Source organism: Globicephala melas, chromosome 7 (genome assembly GCF_963455315.2).
Source record: "Globicephala melas chromosome 7, mGloMel1.2, whole genome shotgun sequence".
NCBI lineage: Eukaryota > Metazoa > Chordata > Mammalia > Artiodactyla > Delphinidae > Globicephala > Globicephala melas.
In genome coordinates this window covers 39,988,210-40,008,568 of record NC_083320.1, presented here as the reverse complement: position 1 = coordinate 40,008,568, position 20,359 = coordinate 39,988,210, and positions in this window count along the sequence as shown.

Here is a 20,359-nt window from a genome sequence, read left to right as displayed (position 1 = left end):
AGCAACTGTAGACTAGGGGTTTGCCTTCTGCATCTAATTTGTTTTTGGATTTATGTTTGTCTTAGTTTAGTATTTAGAGTTCATTATCATTGGTAGATTTGTTTATTGATTTAGTTGTTGTCTTCCTTTTTTTAAATATAGAGATAAATATTTTTTTTCCTTTTTCTTTTTATGTGACTGTGTATGTGTATGCTTCTTTGTGTGATTTTGTCTGTATAGCTTTGCTTTTACCATTTATCCTAGGGTTCTGTCTGTCCTTTTTTTTTTCTTTTTAATATAGTTTTTTGCACTGGTTATCATTGGTGGATTTGTTTTTTGGGATTGGTTTATCTCTTCTTTCTTTGTTTTATTTTTTTCTTCTTTTTCATTACTTTTAAATTTTTAATTATTTTTAATTATTTTTTATTATTCTTAATTTTAATAACTTTATTTTATTTTACTTTTTTCTTTCTTTCTCCTTTTTCTTCTGAGCCATGTGGCTGACAGGGTCTTGCTGCTCTGGCTGGGCGTCAGTCCTGTGCCTCTGAGTTGGGAGAGCTGAGTTCAGGACATTGGTCCACCAGAGACCTCCCAGCTCCAGTAATATCAAACAGCAAAAGTTCTCCCAGAGATCTCCAATGCAACACTAAAACCCAGCTCCACTCAACAAACAGGAAGTTACAGTGCTGGACCCCCTAAGCCAAACAACTAGCAAGGCAGGAACACAACCCTACCCATTAGCAGAGAGGCTGCCTAAAAGCATAATAAGGTCATGGACACCACAAAACACACCACCAGATGTGGTCCTGCACACCAGAATGACAAGATCCAGTGCCATACACCAGAACACAGGCATCAGTCCCCTCCACCGGGAAGCCTACACAATGAACTGAAAAAACCTTAGCCACAGGGGGCAGATACTAAAAACAATGGGAACTACGAACATGCAGCCTGTGTAAAGGAGATCCCAAACACAGTAAGTTGAGCCATATGAGAAGACAGAGAAACACACAGTAGATGAAGCAGCAAGGTAAACATCCACCAGACTAAACAAATGAAGAGGAAATAGGCAGTCTCCCTGAAAAAGAATTCAGAGTAATGATAGTAAAAATGGTCCAAAATCTTGTAAAGAGATTGGAGAAAATACAAGAAACGTTTAACAAGGACCTAGCAGAACAAGACAGAAAACAAAAAATGAAAACAACACAATAAATGAAATTAAAAATTCTCTAGAAGGAATTAATAGCAGAATAACTGAGGCAGAAGAAGAACGGAAAAGTGACCTGGAAGATAAAAAACTGGAAATAACTACTGCAGAGCAGAATAAAGAAAAAAGAATGAAAAGAATTGCGGACAGTCTCAGAGACCTCTGGGACATTAAGCACAACATTCGAATTATAGGGGTCCAAGAAGAAAAGGAGAAAAAGAAAGGGACTGAGAAAATATTTGAAGAGATTATAGTTGAAAACTTCCATAATATGGGAAACAAAAGAGTCAATCAAGTCCAGGAAGCACAGAGAGTCCCATACAGGATAAATCCAAGGAGAAACATGCCAAGACACATATTAATCAAAGTATCAAAAATTAAATACAAAGAATATATTAAAAGCAGCAAGGGAAAGCCAACAAATAACACACAAGGGAATCCCCATAAGGTTAACAGCTGATCTTTCAGCAGAGACTCTGCAAGCCAGAAGGGACTGGCAGGACATATTTAAAGTGAGGAAAGGGAAAAACCTACAACCAAGATTACTCTACCCAGCAATGGTCTCATTCAGATTCAACAGAGAAATTAAAAGCTTTAAAGAGAAGCAAAAGCTAAGAGAACTCAGCACCACCAAACCAGCTTTACAACAAATGCTAAAAGAACTTCTCTAGGCAGGAAACACAAGAGAAGGAAAAGACCTACAATAACAAACCCAAAACAATTAAGAACATGGTAATAGGAACATATATATCGACAACTGCCTTAAATCTAAATGGATTAAATACTCCAACCAAAAGACATAGACTGGCTGAATGGATACAGAAACAAGACCCGTATATATGCTGTCTACAAGAGACCCACTTCAGACCTAGGGACACAACCAGACTGAAACTGAGGGGATGGAAAAAGATATTCCATGCAAATGGAAATCAAAAGAAAGCTGGAGTAGCAATTCTCATAACAGACAAAAGAGACTTTAAAATAAAGAATATTACAACAGACAAAGAAGGACACTACATAATGATCAAGGGATCAATCCAAGAATAAGATATAACCATTACAAATATTTATGCACCCAACATAGGAGCACCTCAATACATAAGGGAAATGCTAACAGCCATAAAAGGGGAAATCGACAGTAACACAATCATAGTAGGGGACTTTAAAACCTCACTTTCACCTTTGGACAGATCACCCAAAATGAAAATTAATAAGGAAGCACAAGCTGTAATAGACACACTAAACAAGATGGACTTAATTGATATTTATAGGACATGCCATCCAAAAACAACAGAATACACGTTCTACTCAATGGCTCATGGAACATTCTCCAGGATAGTTCATATCTTGGGTCACAAATCAAGCCTCAGTACATTTAAGAAAATTGAAATCGTATCATATATCTTTTCCGACCACGTGCTATGAGATTAGATCTCAATACAGGAAAAAAATCTGTAAAAAATATAAATACATGGAGGCTAAACAACAGAATACTAAATAACCAAGAGATCACTGAAGAAATCAAAAGAGAAAATCACAAAATACCTGGAAACAAATGACAATGAAAACACAATGATCCAAAACCTATGAGATTCAGCAAAAGCAGTTCTAAGAAGAAAGTTTATAGCAATACAATCCTACTTCAAGAAACAAGAAATATTGCAAATAAACAACCTAACCTTACTCCTAAAGCAATTAGAGAAAGAAGAACAAAAAACCCCCAAATTTAGCAGAAGGAAAGAAATCATAAAAATCAGATCAGAAATAAATGAAAAATAAATGAAGGAAACAATAGCAAAGATCAGTAAAACTAAAAGCTGGTTCTTTGACAAGATAAACAAAATTGATAAACCATTAGCCAGACTCATCAAGAAAAAAAGGTAGAAGACTCAAATCAACAGAATTAGAAATGAAAAAAGAGAAGTAGCAACTGACACTGCAGAAATACAAAGGATCAAGAGAGATTACTACAAGCCACACTACGCCAATAAAATGGACAACCTGGAAGAAATGGACAAATTCTTAGGAAAGCACAACCTTCTGAGACTGAACCAGGAAGAAATAGGAAATATAAACAGACTAATCACAAGCACTGAAGTTGAAACTGTGATTAAAAATCTTCCAACAAACAAAAGCCCAGGACCAGAGAGCTTCACAGATGAATTCTATCAAGCATTTAGAGACGAGCTAACACCTATCCTTCTCAAACTCTTCCAAAATATAGCAGAGGGAAGAACACTCCCAAACGCACTGTATGAGACCACCATCACCCTGATACCAAAACCAGACAAAGATTTTACAAAGAAAGAAAACTACAGGCCAATTTCACTGATGAACATAGATGCAAAAATCAACAAAATACTAGCAAACAGAATCCAACAGCACATTAAAAGGATCATACACCATGATCAAGTGGGGTTTATCCCAGCAATGCAAGGATTCTTCAGTATATGCAAATCCATCAATGCGATACACCATTTTAACAAACTGAAGGAGAAAAACCATATGATCATCTCAATATATACAGAAAAAGCTTTTGACAAAATTCAACACCCATTTATGATTAAAAAAAAAAAAACTACAGAAAGTGGGCATAGAGGGAGCCTACCTCAACATAATAAATGCCATATATGACAAACCCATAGCCAACATCGTTCTCAATGGTGAAAAACTGAAACCATTTCCTCTAAGATCAGGAACAAGACAAGGTTGTCCACTCTTACCACTTTTATTCACCATATTTTTGGAAGTTTTAGCCACAACAGAGAAGAAAATTAAATAAAGGGAATCCAAATAGGAAGAGAAGAAGTAAAGCTGTCACTGTTTGCAGATGACATGATACCATACATAGAGAAGCATAAAGATGCTACCAGAAAACTACTAGAGCTAATCAATGAAGTTGGTAAATTAGCAGGATACAAAATTAATGCACAGAAATCTCTTGCATTCCTATATACTAATGTTGAAAAATTTGAAAGAGAAATTAAGGAAACACTCTGATTTACCATTGCAACAAAAAGAATATATTACCTAGGAATAAACCTACCTAAGGAGACAAAAGACCTGTATGCAGAAAACTATAAGACACTGATGAAAGAAATTAAAGATGATACAAATAGATGGAGAGATATATCATGTTCTTGGATTGGAAGAATCAACATTGTGAAAATGACTATACTATCCAAAGCAATCTAAAGATTCAATGCAATCCTTATCAAACTACCAATGGCCTTTTTTCACAGAACTAGAACAAAAAATTTCACAATTTGTATGGAAACACAAAAGACCCCGAATAACCCAAGCAATCTTGAGAAAGAAAAGTGGAGCTGGAGGAATCAGGATCCCTGACTTCAGACTATACTACAAAGCTACAGTAATCAAGACAGTATGGTACTGGCACAAAAACAGAAATATAGATCAATGGAACAGGATAGAAAGCCCAGAGATAAATCCATGCACATACGGCCACCTTATTTTTGATAAAGGAGGCAAGAATATACAATGGAGAAAAGACAGCCTCTTCAATAAGTTGTGCTGGGAAAACTGGACAGCTACATGTAAAAGAATGAAATTAGAACACTCCCTAATACCATACACAAAAATAAACTCAAAATGGATTAAAGACGTAAATGTAAGGCCAGACACTATAAAACACTTAGAGGAAAACATAGGCAGAACACTGTATGCCATAAATCACAGCAAGATCATTTTTGATCCACCTCCTAGAGAAATGGAAAAAAAAGAGAAAAATAAACAAATGGGACCTAATGAATCTTAAAAGCTTTTGCACAGCATAGGAAAACATAAACAAGACGAAAAGACAAGCCTCAGAATGGGAGAAAATAGTTGCAAATGAAGCAACTGAGAAAGGATTAATCTCCAAAATTTACAAGCAGCTGATGCAGCTCAATATCAAAAAAACAAACAATCCCATCCAAAAGTGAGAAGAAGACCTAAATAGACATTTCTCCAAAGAAGATATACAGATTGCCAACAAACACGTGAAAGGATGCTCAACATCACTAATCATTAGAGAAATGCAAATCAAAACTACAATGAGGTATCACCTCACACCAGTCAGAATGACCATCATCAACAAATCTACAAACAATAAATGCTGGAGAGAGTGTGGAGAAAAGGAAAACCCTCTTGCACTGTTGGTGGGAATGTAAATTGATACAGCCACTATGGAGAACAGTATGGAGGTTCCTTAAAAAAGTAAAAATAGAACTACCATACGACCCAGCAATCCTACTACTGGGCATATACCCTGAGAAATCCATAATTCAAAAAAGTCATGTACCACAATATTCATTGCAGCTCTATTTACAACAGCCAGGACATGGAAGCAACCTAAGTGTCCATTGACAGATGAATGGATAAAGAAGATGTGGCACGTATTTACAAGAGAATATTACTCAGCTATAAAAAGAAATGAAATTGAGTTATTTGTAGTGAGGTGGATGGACCTAGAGTATGTCATACAGTAAGTCAGAAAGAGAAAAACAAATACTGTACACCAACACATATATATGGAATCTAAAAAAAAAATGATTCTGAAAAACCTAGGGGCAAGACAGGAATAAAGATGCAGACATAGCGAATGGACTTGATGACACGGGAAGGGGGAAGGGTAAGCTGGGATGAAGTGAGAGACTGGCGTGGACATATATACACTACCAAATGTAAAATAGATAGCTAGTGGGAAGCAGCCACATAGCACAGGGAGATCAGCTCGGTGCTCTTTGAACACCTAGAGGGGTGGGATAGGGAGGGTGGGAGGGAGACAAAAGAGGGAGGAGATATGGGAATATATGTATATGTATAGCTGATTCACTTTGCTATAAAGCAGAAATTAACACACAATTTTAAAGCAATTATACTCCAATAAATATGTTTTTTAAAAAAAAGCTCAACAATAAGAAAACCAACAAGCTAGTTAAAAAATGGGCCAAAGATCTTTATGGATATGTCATCATACAAGATATACAACTGGCATATAAGAATATGAAAAGATGCTCAACATCATATATAATCAGGGAAATGCGAATTAAAACAATGGGGCACCACTACACTGACAACACCAAATGCAGATAACGATGTGGAGCAAGAGGAACTCTCATTCACTCCTGGTGGGAATGCAAAATTGTACAACCACCCTGGCAGAGTTTGGTGGTTTCTTACAAAATTAAACATACTCTTGCCATACGATCCAGTGACCCCTCTCCTTGTCATTTACTCAAAGAAACTGAAGATTTACATCCATACAAAAATCTGCACATGGGTGTTTATAGCAGCGTTATTCATAATTGCCAAAACTTGGAACTTACCAAAATGTCCTTCAGTAGGTGAATGTATAAATAAAATTGCTGTATATGCAAATAATGTAATATTATTCTGCACTAAAAAGAAATGATCTGTCAAGTCATGAAAAGACATGGAGGAAACAAATTTATATTAGTAAGTGAAAGAAGCCAGTGTGAAAATCTACATAATGTATGATTCCAAGTATATGACTTTCTGGAAAAGGCAAGGCTATGGAGACATTAAAAAAGATCAGTGGTTTACAGGACTAAGGGAGAAGGGTGCGATAAATAGGTGGAGCACAGAGGATTTTTAGGGCAGTGAAACTACTTTGTATGATACTATACATGGTGGCACAGGCAACCACTTCTCAACCTAACAATAAAAGATAAGATGAGAAAATCTTTAAGAGAGGAAATCTAATTAAAACTCTGTGTTGCAGCTAGGGTAAAATTAGTAGGATGGCTGTCACAAACACCATGAACACCTCTGAATGGATGAGATAATAACTGGATTGAATAAATCCATTACTCCCTATCATTAGAAACTAAAAATATCACCTACACTACTGTTTACAGTTTTCTTTCTCCCTGACTTTACCAGAAATATTTTATATTTAGTTCAATCAATCATATAAATTTTCATAATATACAAATTTAGGATAATTTTCCCCAGAGATCCCTTTGACTTCTCTTGACATGTTGACTTTGATTTGGGGCATTCCCAGAGCCACTCTCCCATTGCAGCTGTCCTTAACTGTTCATGTATCAACCTTTCATTTCTCCAGTTTGTTTCTTCATCATTTTGATTCTGTCTTCTTTTATTCACTGTTAAAATTCTTACACCTTAAAAAAATTTAGGTGTTGTATACAGGTACTGTTATTAAATTATTATTTAAAAATATTTGGGAAAGAGAGAAGCCTAATGTAAACTACGGACTTTAGGAGATTATGATGTGTCAATGTAAATTCATTAATTGTAACAAGTATACTACTCTGGTGGGGATGTTGATAATGGGGGAAGCTATGCATGTGCGGGGTAGGGAGTGTAAGGGAACTCTCTGTACCTTCCTCTCAATTTTGCTGTGAACCTAAAACTGATATTTAAGAAATACACTGCCAATCGTAAAATAGATAGCTAGTGGGAAGCAGCCACATAGCACAGGGAGATCAGCTCGGTGGTTTATGACCACCTAGAGGGGTTGGATAGGGAGGGTAGGAGGGAGACACAAGAGGGAAGAGATATGGGAACATATTTATATGTATAACATATGTATATGTATAACTGATTCACTTTGTTATAAAGCAGAAACTAACACACCATTGTAAAGCAATTATACTCCAATAAAGATGTTAAAAAAAAATTCTTTAAGAAACAAACTAAATCAATATATTGAGCCCAGATTTAAGGAATTCAAATTGAATTTGATAAGTTCAAGAGGCCAAATCTATCCCAAACTAATATGTAAATTATATTTTTTTCCTGGGGGGAGGGGAGGAGAGAAACTACTCAACCTAAGTGAAAATGCAAATAACTATGAGAAAAACACTCTACCAAATTCTAATTACCATCATGGATGGTAAAATTGTGATTATCTCCTACAGACGGCCAATGAAATAAAGTGATTTATTTACAATAGATATTATTTCTCAATATGTGTAGAATCTTCTTTATATGATATTTCACTGCTATCGGCACTTCTAATTCTTCAAGCTGAAACCAATGTCTAACCTAATATTTTCTAAGGCACTAACTTGCTTTTTGTATGAATATGTTTAACTTCCATGTGTTTATTTTAATAACTATTAAAAAGTTTCATATCTACTAAAATCTGATGAGCACAAATGATCACCCAAGTGAAGCATTCCTACTATATTTGCCCTGACTGAATTTCAGAAGGTCCCTGGACAATAATATAGAAGGAAAATACTTTCATTGCCCAATTCTTCAAAAGTTGGCTGTGTCCTTTACACATACAATGGATTGATACTTAACAGCCTTTAGTGTGTGTCTGTTTCCTTGGAAAATCATTACTGTTGAGCTCTGCACCTCTATTTCTTAACCATATCCAAATAGTATAAATGTCTTTCGTAAGTCTTAAATCAGATTTTCGAATTCTGACTTACGCCAGTGGAAATGTATAATGTTCATCTCATTTTTTAATGTTTCTACTCAGTCTTATTCTACTTTCGATCCACAAATCTAAGCGTTCCTTGTTGAAAGGTCCAAGTTCTGGGCTTTTAAACATTATTGTTTATTACCTCAGAGAATTGATACACTCTCCACTAAAATCCTCAGTATGTTACAGCAGCAAACTCTTTATGAATGTGTACTATATGCCAGCCCCTGCCTTGGGTTCTGGCATAAACAGATGAATTAGTAATGGCTTTAACCTCAAGAAGTTTAATAATACCTTTGTTTGTAAAGCTTTCACACATATTTTTATTTAATCTTCATAATGTCTTTTGATATTTTACTAATAACTACATTATGGTTTATTGAATTATGGTCTACAGTGAATTAAAGTGCTGACGTATAAGATTTTTTGATGATACGTAATATAGTTATAAGTACAGTATGATATCTGTTTAAAAATCTTACTATATGTACATATATAATCTAGAGGAGATTATCACAATTTCACCATCCTTGCTGGTAATTAGAATTTGATAGACTGTTTCATTTGCATGCATTAAAAAGAAGTTGTTGGGGCTTCCCTGGTGGCGCAGTGGTTGAGAGTCCGCCTGCCGATGCAGGGCACACGGGTTCGTGCCCCGGTCCGGGAAGACCCCACATGCCGCGGAACGGCTGGGCCCGTGAGCCATGGCCGCTGAGCCTGCGCGTCCGGAGCCTGTGCTCTGCAACGGGAGAGGCCACAACAGTGAGAGGCCCGCATACCGCAAAAAAACAAAACAAAACAAAAAGAAGTTGTTATATAATGGCATATAGTTTCTAAAATAAATAATGGCTATTTTCTCTTTCATGTTTTCACTTATTGTTGAATTTTTTATAATGGCTATTTATCACATTCATGATCAGGATTTTATATATATATATATATATATATATATATATATATATATATATATATATATATATATATATATATATTCTCACACTCTTAGGTAGACACTTTATTCAGAAAAGCCAAATGAGGTTACGTATATCTATTTACTAGTGACTCTGTTGCCAACAAAAGTAATTGACAGATTTCCTGACCTCCTACAATCCAAGACAAATATTCCTCAATAAATTGATAAGCAAGTGCCAACCAAAATTTTCCCAGGTTGCTTTTCGAACACACTCAAAAAAACATTATTCTTTGTGTTTTACATACACTGTAGCACAATGAGCATTTCAATTACAATTATCTCTATAAGGTAACCCAAATAAACAAAATATAATTTAATCATGCTTTCATATACATTTTCCATAATGAGCAATCTATTAATCTATCAGTTTATCAAACATTACCTGTAACCAACCTAGCAATCTTTTTTTGCAATTGATAACATTTAAATAAAAATAAGTGCCTGAAATTTAAACTCATTTTATTAGCAATTTTGCTTGGTTATGTAAGTAGAGATTGCAGTAGTGCCAAGTGTCAGATTCCAATGATTTCATAGATAATTATTTTGGGGTTAAGAGAAAGCAAATTTATATACCACAGAAAGAAACAGGATAATTATATTAAACTAAATGTGATTGAAAATGAGTTAATTTGAACTTGGTTTGACACTAAAAATGAAGAAAATTGACTGCAAACATTTTATTTTGCTATAAGTAAAAGCACATAGAATGTATGAGTATGTAGCTTTCCTTCCTTTTGATATATGCGTAAATATGTGTGCATTTATGCATACGTTTATGTTTGCATGTAAATCTGCCTTTTTTTTTCCTTTTTCTTTTTCTTCCTAAAAAGAATGCCTCTTGACTCCCTATAACCAAACCTGTGTCGCCATGAAATGAAGGATTAGGCAATTGGTGGTGAGATTTTGATAATAGTGGTGAAATTCTATGATCTTAAAGAAGGACATGCTTTTTCAGGCTTAGTCAAGATAAACAATGGTTTTGAGAAGCTGGGGTTTCTATGTAAGAAAGGCTCCACAGGCCTGTTGTTACTAAATGCCAGGCAAATACAGATGCAGGTTGAATACACTCCATGGGTTTTTGAAAGTACCTTGATTCATAACAAAACAGTGCTTAAAATCATGAAACTTCCTTTTCTTTTCCTTTGTAAAAATTTCAAGGAGCCTGCTGAGGCATTGTTATTGTTCAAAAGACTGTTTCATAAAGAAATGTGTTAGAATCAAACAAGTAGATCAACTGGTGTCATCATTTATATAAGAAAATGTTACCATAAAAATTCCCTTAGGCCTTTTTTGACTCCATATTATAGGCTTCTAAAATTGAAGCATCGTTCAAAGTAATAAAAACTGAGCCCCCGTCAAAAAGCCTAGCCTTTATTAAGTCCCCTTCTCTTCATGACAAAATTATCTTTTCCTTCCTGCTTTCTAGAAAGCAATCTCCTCCTAGAATGTTTCTACAGATGCTAGCTTTCCTACCCCTGTTGGCTCTAAAAGACTGCCTCGTACTGAAATATATTTAAGGCTTATGCTGATATCAGACATCAGATTTTACACCTTCAAAATTCACTTTGTCTGTCAGTAATTCCAGGCTGATATTTAAGAGGTTTCTTTACTGGGAGTGAGAAATAGCAAATATCTAATATGAAATTGCCCCCTAGTGGAGTTAAAAGCTCTCCTGATAACCACCTCAAGGATATGGGTCAAATCAGTGTGGTAAATTTATTTCAGATCTCTCACATTCTGTGAGGTATAGGGTTGTATGGAGACCATAATAATAAATGTTAGTAATTAAATCTTGCCCTTTCTAAGAGAGAAGCAATCAAATTCTACTTCTCAATCAGGAGAATCTGCCAGGGCATGAACCAGCTACTTAACCTCCAGCCCTCTTATATTCCTTTATGTTTTGTTAAAATCATGTTCAATCTGACACATGGAACACACTGTAGAGGAATAATAGTATCTCTTTAAAGAATTCAGTATGCCCAAATTGGAGATTTTATCCATCTTTATTAACACACAATCAATAACACTCCTTTTGAAAAACTAACCCAATATGACAAATTTTTCCCTGAATCAAATGAGTGACATAACTTTTTAAGATGACAGAAATATAATCTCTTTCCACAATGCCTTAACGGATTATACTTACCAAAGAAAATTCCACATAATATAAACAAGACTGTAAGAATGACTAGAAGGGCAATCTAGTTTTTTAATGAGCACATAATCAGCAATTTTAAAATATTTTAAAATGAAGAATGTATAAATAATTTCTGCTCCTTTCAGTCCAGATAAAAACATAACTAATGTATATCCTTATTAACTAATAAAGAAGTAAAGACCAACAAGATAGTATGGCATCTCAATTCTAGTAAGTATTAGACATTGTTGTGAGGGCCTTGTAATCAATAATTAATAAAATTGATGTTCCATCAGCTTTCTTACCATATACCATTTTGTTTTCTTTCTTTCCCTCTTTTATTTTTACTTGTCTTCCTTCTGCTTTTTTCTTTTTCATTTCAACAATCTTTTTTTTTTTTTCCATCCCTTTTGTCTACTAAACGTCTAGTAAAAGCCTTAGGTATTTTTTTTTAAACATTTTTTTTCAGACATCAATTATGTCATATCAAACTGAAATTATAAATAGCAATAATATTGGATTCACATCTGTTTGCGATCATGAATATTCTTTCATTATTTCATCTGTGTCCTTCAATCATAATACCTATGAAGTATTTGCAATAATAGTGTTGTAGTCAGACTACAACATATACAAAATATAAAAATAGAAGAGTAGGTAATAAGATTTTAGATTTAGAGCAGATAATATGTTTCTATTAGTTTGGGTACCATGGGTATTGCTCACCCTACTGACCTGATCCATAAAGAGACAGGAGCTAGACATAGATGCGGTAATAAAGCATACTTACATACAGCATAATTATAGATAAAAATTATATAAAGGATAATTCTATATAATAATATATATATGTTTATTATGCATAGAAAGGATCTTTTCTATGGAGAAAGAATACAAAAATTAAAATTATCTTTCTAATTTTTAGAAGATGAATGAAGACCTATAGGAAAGCCATGTGAAGTGATTTCTCCTTGTATTTTTAGACACTTCTGTAAACTGAACATGGTTCAGTGCAGAAGAAGACAGTCCTAACAAAAGTTAACAGAGCTTAAAGTTTTACTCATTAATTTTACCTGCTTATAGTCACAAGCACATAGGCATTCAGAATAGTGACTAAAATACACATTCGCTAGCATGAGTGTTAAATGAGCTGGTATTAGGCTTAAAACACAGAAAATAGAAAAAAGTTAAATGCACATTTTCATATAACTGAATCTGTAAGTACCAGGAATTTCTCTTCCCTCATATCTTGTTCCAAATATTTTACTTATGTTTATCCATTTCTCCTAGTGTCCTTGAGACAAAGTCTATTTTAAAATTTCATTTTATAGACCAGAAGATGAATTTTATACATAACTACTTCATTGGGTATCCAAGATAGCACTGCTCTTTGTCGACAATTCCCTGAAATTTAAGTGTCTTAATTACAGAGGGAGGGTCTAGCCAATACTCAGGATTGTGTGTAGCAAATTGTGTCTTTAGTAGTGAGACATATTAGACATGAACAATGGGTTTTACAATGTCTAGTTTTAGTGCAGCAGTATTTATTAACTCATTGGTGTGCTTACAATCAACGGTCAGTTCAAGAAGTGGCAATTAAATCCTAGAAATTAGTTATGAAAAAATGGGCTTATACTTGCACAAATCAAGTTGTATGGACATATTTAGCAAAAGGGAAGATATACTATCCAAAGTCTGCCATACTGAAGATTGTGAAACAATAAAAAATAAGATTAATGTGTAAACTATATGAAATCCAGAGCACAATTTTATTTTATTTATTTTTGTGTGTGTGTGTACGCGGGCCTCTCACTGTTGTGGCCTCTCCCGTTGTGGAGCACAGGCTCCGGATGCGCAGGCTCAGCTGACTCACGGGCCCAGCCGCTCCGCAGCATGTGGGATCTCCCCGTACCGGGGCACGAACCCGTGTCCCCTGCATCGGCAGGCGGACTCTCAACCACTGCGCCACCAGGGAAGCCCTAGAGCACAATTTTAAATGATGTGAATAACCATAGATAATAACTTTAGATCAACCAGAAATGGGAAAAATAAGAAATTCTGTGAAAAGACTTAAATTGAGTTATAATGATTAGAATTAATTGAATTATAATAATTTGTTTAGAAACAGATTCCTATTAATAAGTAGATGCATATGTCAGTCTGGATAGAAAGAATTCTAGATTGTGTAAGATTTTTTGCACACGGGCACCATACTAGCTTAGAAAAGCAGTGTACTTACCATGATTAATGCCTTCAACACCAAATCTTTTACTAAAATTTTTAAAAATCTACAAAGATAAGGTAAAATAGTATACTGTAAAACTATTTGGCAGGGGCTTCCCTGATGTCACAGTGGTTGAGAGTCCGTCTGCCGATGCAGGGAACATGGATTCGTGCCCCGGTCTGGGAAGATCCCACATGCCGCAGAGCGGCTGGGCCCGTAAGCCATGGCCGCTGGGCCTGCACGTCCGGAGCCTGAGAGGCCACAACAGTGAGAGGCCCGCGTAACGCAAAAAAAAAAAAAAAAAAAATTAGGTATCTTTACTTTTCTATTCTCTTAATACTTTTATCTACATTTTGATTGAATTTTATTCCTCTATTTATTGATATTGGTACCAAACTTGCAATGTTTTAAAATTGTACTAATGTAATGTCAAATGTAGCAAAAATATGATTGTATTGTAACCTCAAATAATAAATTAAGGAAATGGAAATATTCTTATGAAGCAAATTAGAGGCAGTGTGGTTAGCAAGCGTATCCTCTGAAGCAAGACTCGCTCGGTTTGATTTAGTTCAGTCACTTACTAGCTCTGTGACACTGAAAAGAATACTAATCATTCTGTGCCTCAGTTTCCTTGTCTGTAAAATGGGGATGCAATCTATATCTCCTCCTTTGCAGCATTGTCATAAGACTTCAGTGAATTAGTGGTCTAGAGCACTTAAAGTAGTTCTCGACACAGGGTGAATACTCAGTAAATGTTAGGTCTTACTATACAATTATATTATTCATCATTTCCCAATCACTGATGGTTATTATAAAATGCTTCGAAAATTATGATAAGCATAGAAATTTTAAAGAAAATTTATTGAAACAACTGCCATAACATTCTTCTGAAACCTTAATTAGAAGACATTGAATTACACAGGCTGGCACAGCCAATGAGCAAATAGTGTATTGCAATTCCAAATTAGCATACCTGAAATTCCTGTTTACTCAAACTGTTTAGAAACTTGGCACTTTTACTTTCTCTTGAAAGGGTCTCAGTTCTTATTGAATCTGTCAGATTGTTAGCAAGAAATTAACTTAATTCTTTTCCTTCTGACTTCATATGAACCTTCCAACTGATGTTAGTGAGCCTCATTAGAACTCTCCACTTGAATACAATCTTTTATAAAAACATTATAAATGCTGAAGAAGCAATAAGGTTTATCACTAACATTACACAAAATTCAACATATTTTTGAGAAATCTCTAGAGATTACAGGAAAGAAAGCACAGCTGTCATGAATATACTGAAAGTAGAAATGTCTACATACCATCAAAACATCCAAAGTGAAAGTGAACATTTTAGTCAGATTTCCAGATGCTTGTTCCACATGGCAGTGAGCTCTTGTATGTTCATATAACATCCTGTGCTCTCCTCATGGCAATAGGTATCAAACTGGATTACAATTATTTGGAACAAGCCTACTAACAGTTCCATGGACCTGAGATTACATATTGTGTCCACCTTCATATCTGTAGGGTCAGCTCTATTGCCAGAATAGGTACTTAAAAAATAATTCAAGGTAATGAATAAATGACATAATTATTTAAATATCTGACCACCTACAATAATTTGAAATAAATACAAAATATCTAACCACATCTAAAAATTTGCCTAAATAAATACAACTTTTACCTCCATCTTTATCTCATTCTACTCAATATTGTTTTTTTTCAGAGGTCTGACCCATGAAAAGTCAAGCAATAAAACTGCAAATATTCAGAAAGTTCATTAATTACTGATCTAGTGTTTATATTAATTTTAATAAAATAGTACAATATTGGCTGAAATAAAATACAGAAATACATTCTTATAATCTCAATCTGTGTGTGTTTGTGTGTATATGAACACTTGCACAAAATATTTGCATCCCATGGAGGCAGAAGGACAAAATATTTGATTTTACATTGTTTTGTTGTTTGATGCCAGAAAATAGTAACTGCAAAAATATTTTGCACAAAATACATGCTGTTCTGTATATGTGATGTTTGGGTCAAATTTAAACTTTGCACATGAATTTCAGGAGCAGTAACTAAAATCAAAAACCACAACTTTTTCCCAAGAAAGCTGGTGTAAATATGCCTATCATTCTGTAATGTGATGTGTTTCTAATTTTTCACACAGTCTTATTAAAAATTGTGAGTACATAATATAATTTAGAAGGGTTTTCTTTTCATAGGCTTGTTATCTCCAAAGGAGTTAATATTTGTTCTGGAGATCAGTGCACTAGAGATAAAATTAAAGCTAATGCATAGATCTCTTTTTCATCTAAGAAATCCCTTCTAAGCCTCATTGACTGAAGGCTCAGTGTGTATGTCAGGATGTGAGGAACAAAGGAGGAAAATAAAAAGAAACAGTCTGAAAAAAATAGTCCTTAAATTCAATCTCCCACTTTCTATAATTTTATTTTATATACTAACTTGCTATTCCTGATAAGTATGTATTTTTTAGTTTTCCATAAAAACTAATTTAGAAAAATACAAATTTATTTGAATGTGTTTAAGCTGCTGTTCTATCATAAAAACAGAAATGAGAAGAATTGTCAATTGAGATATTACATAGCACTGTAAATACTAGCAAATTTATTAAAGGAATATTCCATTCTCATTTTCATTTGAAATGAATTTAAGTAGTTACAGTAGTGTCTCTGAATTATTCTATTGAGTTTGCTTTTTTACCACAATTTATATGATAGTAAAATAGCACACAAGTTCAGTGAAATATGTTTTTATCCTTGTTTACTAAATTTCCTACTTACACAGTAGGAGAATTTCAAATTATATATTGTAACATTTCTGTGAGGATGAAAAGTTGACTATTTGTACATAGGGTTTAAAAAATATGTTGGGCAAATCACTTTTGTGTGGATATACTTCCATAGCCTAATAGGAGTTCTTATTTACATTTTTAAAAGATTTTTTTCCTCAATTTTATAAGAAATGAATTAAAAAATCATGAATTTTGACACTTTTCCCCCTCCTAACCATGTAGAATCTAGATTTTTTTTTTTCAAGCTATGCTCTAGTCACTTTAAATGCTTCAAATAAGTATTTTATAGCAGAATTTCAAAACACTATATGGTATAATAGTCTATATCTTGCAAAAGACTGCAATAGATGTTACATATGAGGTCTGTTCTTATTAATATTTTTTCAGTGATCAATATTGTGAGTATATAACATAGAATGCTGAAACTTCAGAAGTTTATGTTTAGAGATTCTTATCTTAAGTATTAGAATACAGACTATAATTTCTCTATATACGTACAAATATACACACATATATATGTGTGTGTACATGTATAAAATGTTCAAATATGTATTAAATATCTATAATATATATTGCAAAGTAAAAACTTTTTATAACTGTTTAATGTGGTGTAACTATTTGAGGAGGTGGGCTGCCTACCTCTTGGAAATTAGTTGGAAGAATTCATGCCTGCGTCTCAAATATCTCCTTATAGGTTGATTAATCTATTATTTCAGGTTAATTTTTAATATTGGATATAAAAGGTAGAGCAATTTTAAATGAATGAAGCAAGGATATATTTGATATAATTTAAATATTCATATATTTAAATGAATGAGGCAAGGAAACCAATAAAACAAGGGCGTTCTAGCCTGTGTTACAAGGAAGGCAATGTCAGGCTATCTTAGATTAAGTGTTCACAGGAGACATAAAACTTAGAAAAAAGTAACGAACAACAACAACAAAAACCTAACAATGATAAAACTAGAGGCAGGCAAGGACAAACTCAACCATTATACCGTGGTGAACAGAGACACAGTGCTAATTTAGACAGTATTTATAACTTGCTAGACATACCATGCTCATTTATGTCAATATTTAAATCATATGGAAAAATATAGATATGTTGATTTACTTGAATCACCCATGTAAATCATGGCATGGTATTCTGTTAAACTTTTGTCTTTAAGAATATTTGTGTACCTGCTGCAAGAAATAAATGTGATGTATGGGATCTCATCAAAGTCCAATTTTATTTTTATCTCTATTGTCCATTTGTAATTCATTTTGTGGGGAAAGCTTTTCCCCTGCGACTAGATGAAAAACTCTTCAAGCTTCATGATTACTTCATGAACACTCTTAAACAACAGACAGTTCCATAGCCACTTTAAGATAGACAGTAAAAAGTAAATCAGCATTTAAAAGTCCCGTCCAATAAATAAGTCAATCTTCAGTCAATGGAAAGGCACACCCTCTGCCTTAGTAATGGTCAATAATTGGCTGGCATCCTGCTTTGGGGCAAGGAACTGTGTTTGGCTTCTTTAACTTTCAGCCTCCATTTTGTATCCAACACCTATTTGAGCTGCAGCTTTGATCCATGAGAGTGGCTAAAAATAGAGCATAAAAGTTCTCACATGGCTGGTGAATGGTACTCTGCTAGCCAGGAGATGTCTATCCTTCCATTGGTGCCTCCCATCATTCTCATGTTTCCCTGAATATGGTGATCCACTATACACTAGACTCTCCCTGTTGAAGACTCCTCACCCTTTTGGAGATCTCCTTGGCCAAGATTTAACATAGTACCAGGCCATCTTTCTCCCCAGAGAAGCCCACATCTCATCAATGGGAATAGCTTTTGCAGTCCTTGCCCAGCCTTTGGTGGGAATGCAGTTGCTTCCCAGCCCTCTGTTCAATCTCCTTATCATCCTCAGTAGTGAGTCAGACACAAGTCCACAATGTCCCCCAAAGTGGAGAACATTTCAAACTCTCTAAGTGATCCTATAGAAACCAATTTATCTATACCTAACATAAGGAAGCAGCACCCTCCATTCTTCTCCCTGTGGTGAGAACAGGGACTGACACAGGAAAAGAACTCACCTCAGGAAATCTGATCACAAATGCCCCATCTACTCTATCAATTTATTATGCCCATCTGAATGAGGTTTAGTTTTGTTTGCTTGTTTTTAAGAGTTATTGAACTTTTTCTCAGGAAGTTATTTTGAAAATTTAATCCTTGTCTTTCTCAGTGAATGTCTGGGGCTTTACTAAATTAGATGATGCCCAGGTGGAGACCAGGGGACCAGAGATAGACTTGGGAGATTGTTTACTGAAAGTGGATAGAAATAATGAGTCAGATGAGTGCCAAGAGCCCACATGGGTCCCCCTTGATTCAGTACTCCCCACCTCTGGGGCAAGGGTCATGGTCCTGGGAGAGGGGAAAACACACACTTAAAGTGAACAGATCTAGCTTCAGATGGATCTCAGGACTTCTGTCATAGCAACTTGGGATCAGATCCTGCCCCTGATAAGGTGGTGATAGCCACTGAGCAGAGGGGAATCCCTGCTTCACACCTAGATCCAGCTCTAGCCCCTCCATCTCCAGCCCCAACTTCTACCAAAGTGATAGCTGACAGCACACCCTGAGGAAAGATGTGACTTGCATCCATGTCACATCCACCTTTCCCCCCAGACACATTGGGAACACACAGTCTGCATAGGAATGCTCCCACATAAGGACACCCCTTTTCAAGACCACAATAGGTAACTGTTTCACCTAAATTCATACAGGCAAAGAAAGTTAAGCAAAATGAAAAGTCAGAGGAATTGGTCTCAGTTGAAAGAGCAAGAGAAAATGCCTCCAAGAATAAACACACAATGAAACAGAAATAAACAATTTACCAGATACAGAATTCAAAGCATTAGTTATAAAGAATGTTTACTGAATTAAGGAAAAGAATATGAACACGGTGAGAATTTTAACAAGTTATTAGAAAATATAAAAAGACCCACTCAGAAATAAAGAATTCAATAACTAAAATAAAAAGCACACTAGAAGGAATGAATAGCAGACCACAAGAATGCACGTGATATAAAGATACAATAATAGAACTCACTCAACCAGAACAGCAAAAAGAAAAACAAATTTAAAAACATGAGAACAGTTTAAGAGCTCTCTGAGATAACATTAAGAGTACCAACATTAGCATTATAGGGGACCCAGTAGGAGAAAAGAGAGAGAACGGGATCAAAAATGTATTTGATGAAATATGGCTGTAAAATTCCCAAACCTGAAGAAGAACATAGATATCCAGGTACAGGAAGCACAGAGGTGCCAAACAAGATGAACCTAAATAGACACACATCAAGACATATCATAACTGAAATGGCAAAAGCTAAAGATAAAATATTCTAAAGGCAGCAAGAGAAAAACAAAGAGTCATATACAAGGGAATCCCCATAAGACTACCATCTGATTTTTTTGCACAGGCTTTGCAGGTCAGAAGATAGTGCTATGATATTTTAAAGTGCTGAAAGGGAGAAACATACAACATAGGATACTTTACCCAGCAAGGCTATCATTCAGAATAGAAGGAGAGATAAAGAACTTCTCAGACAAGTGAAAACT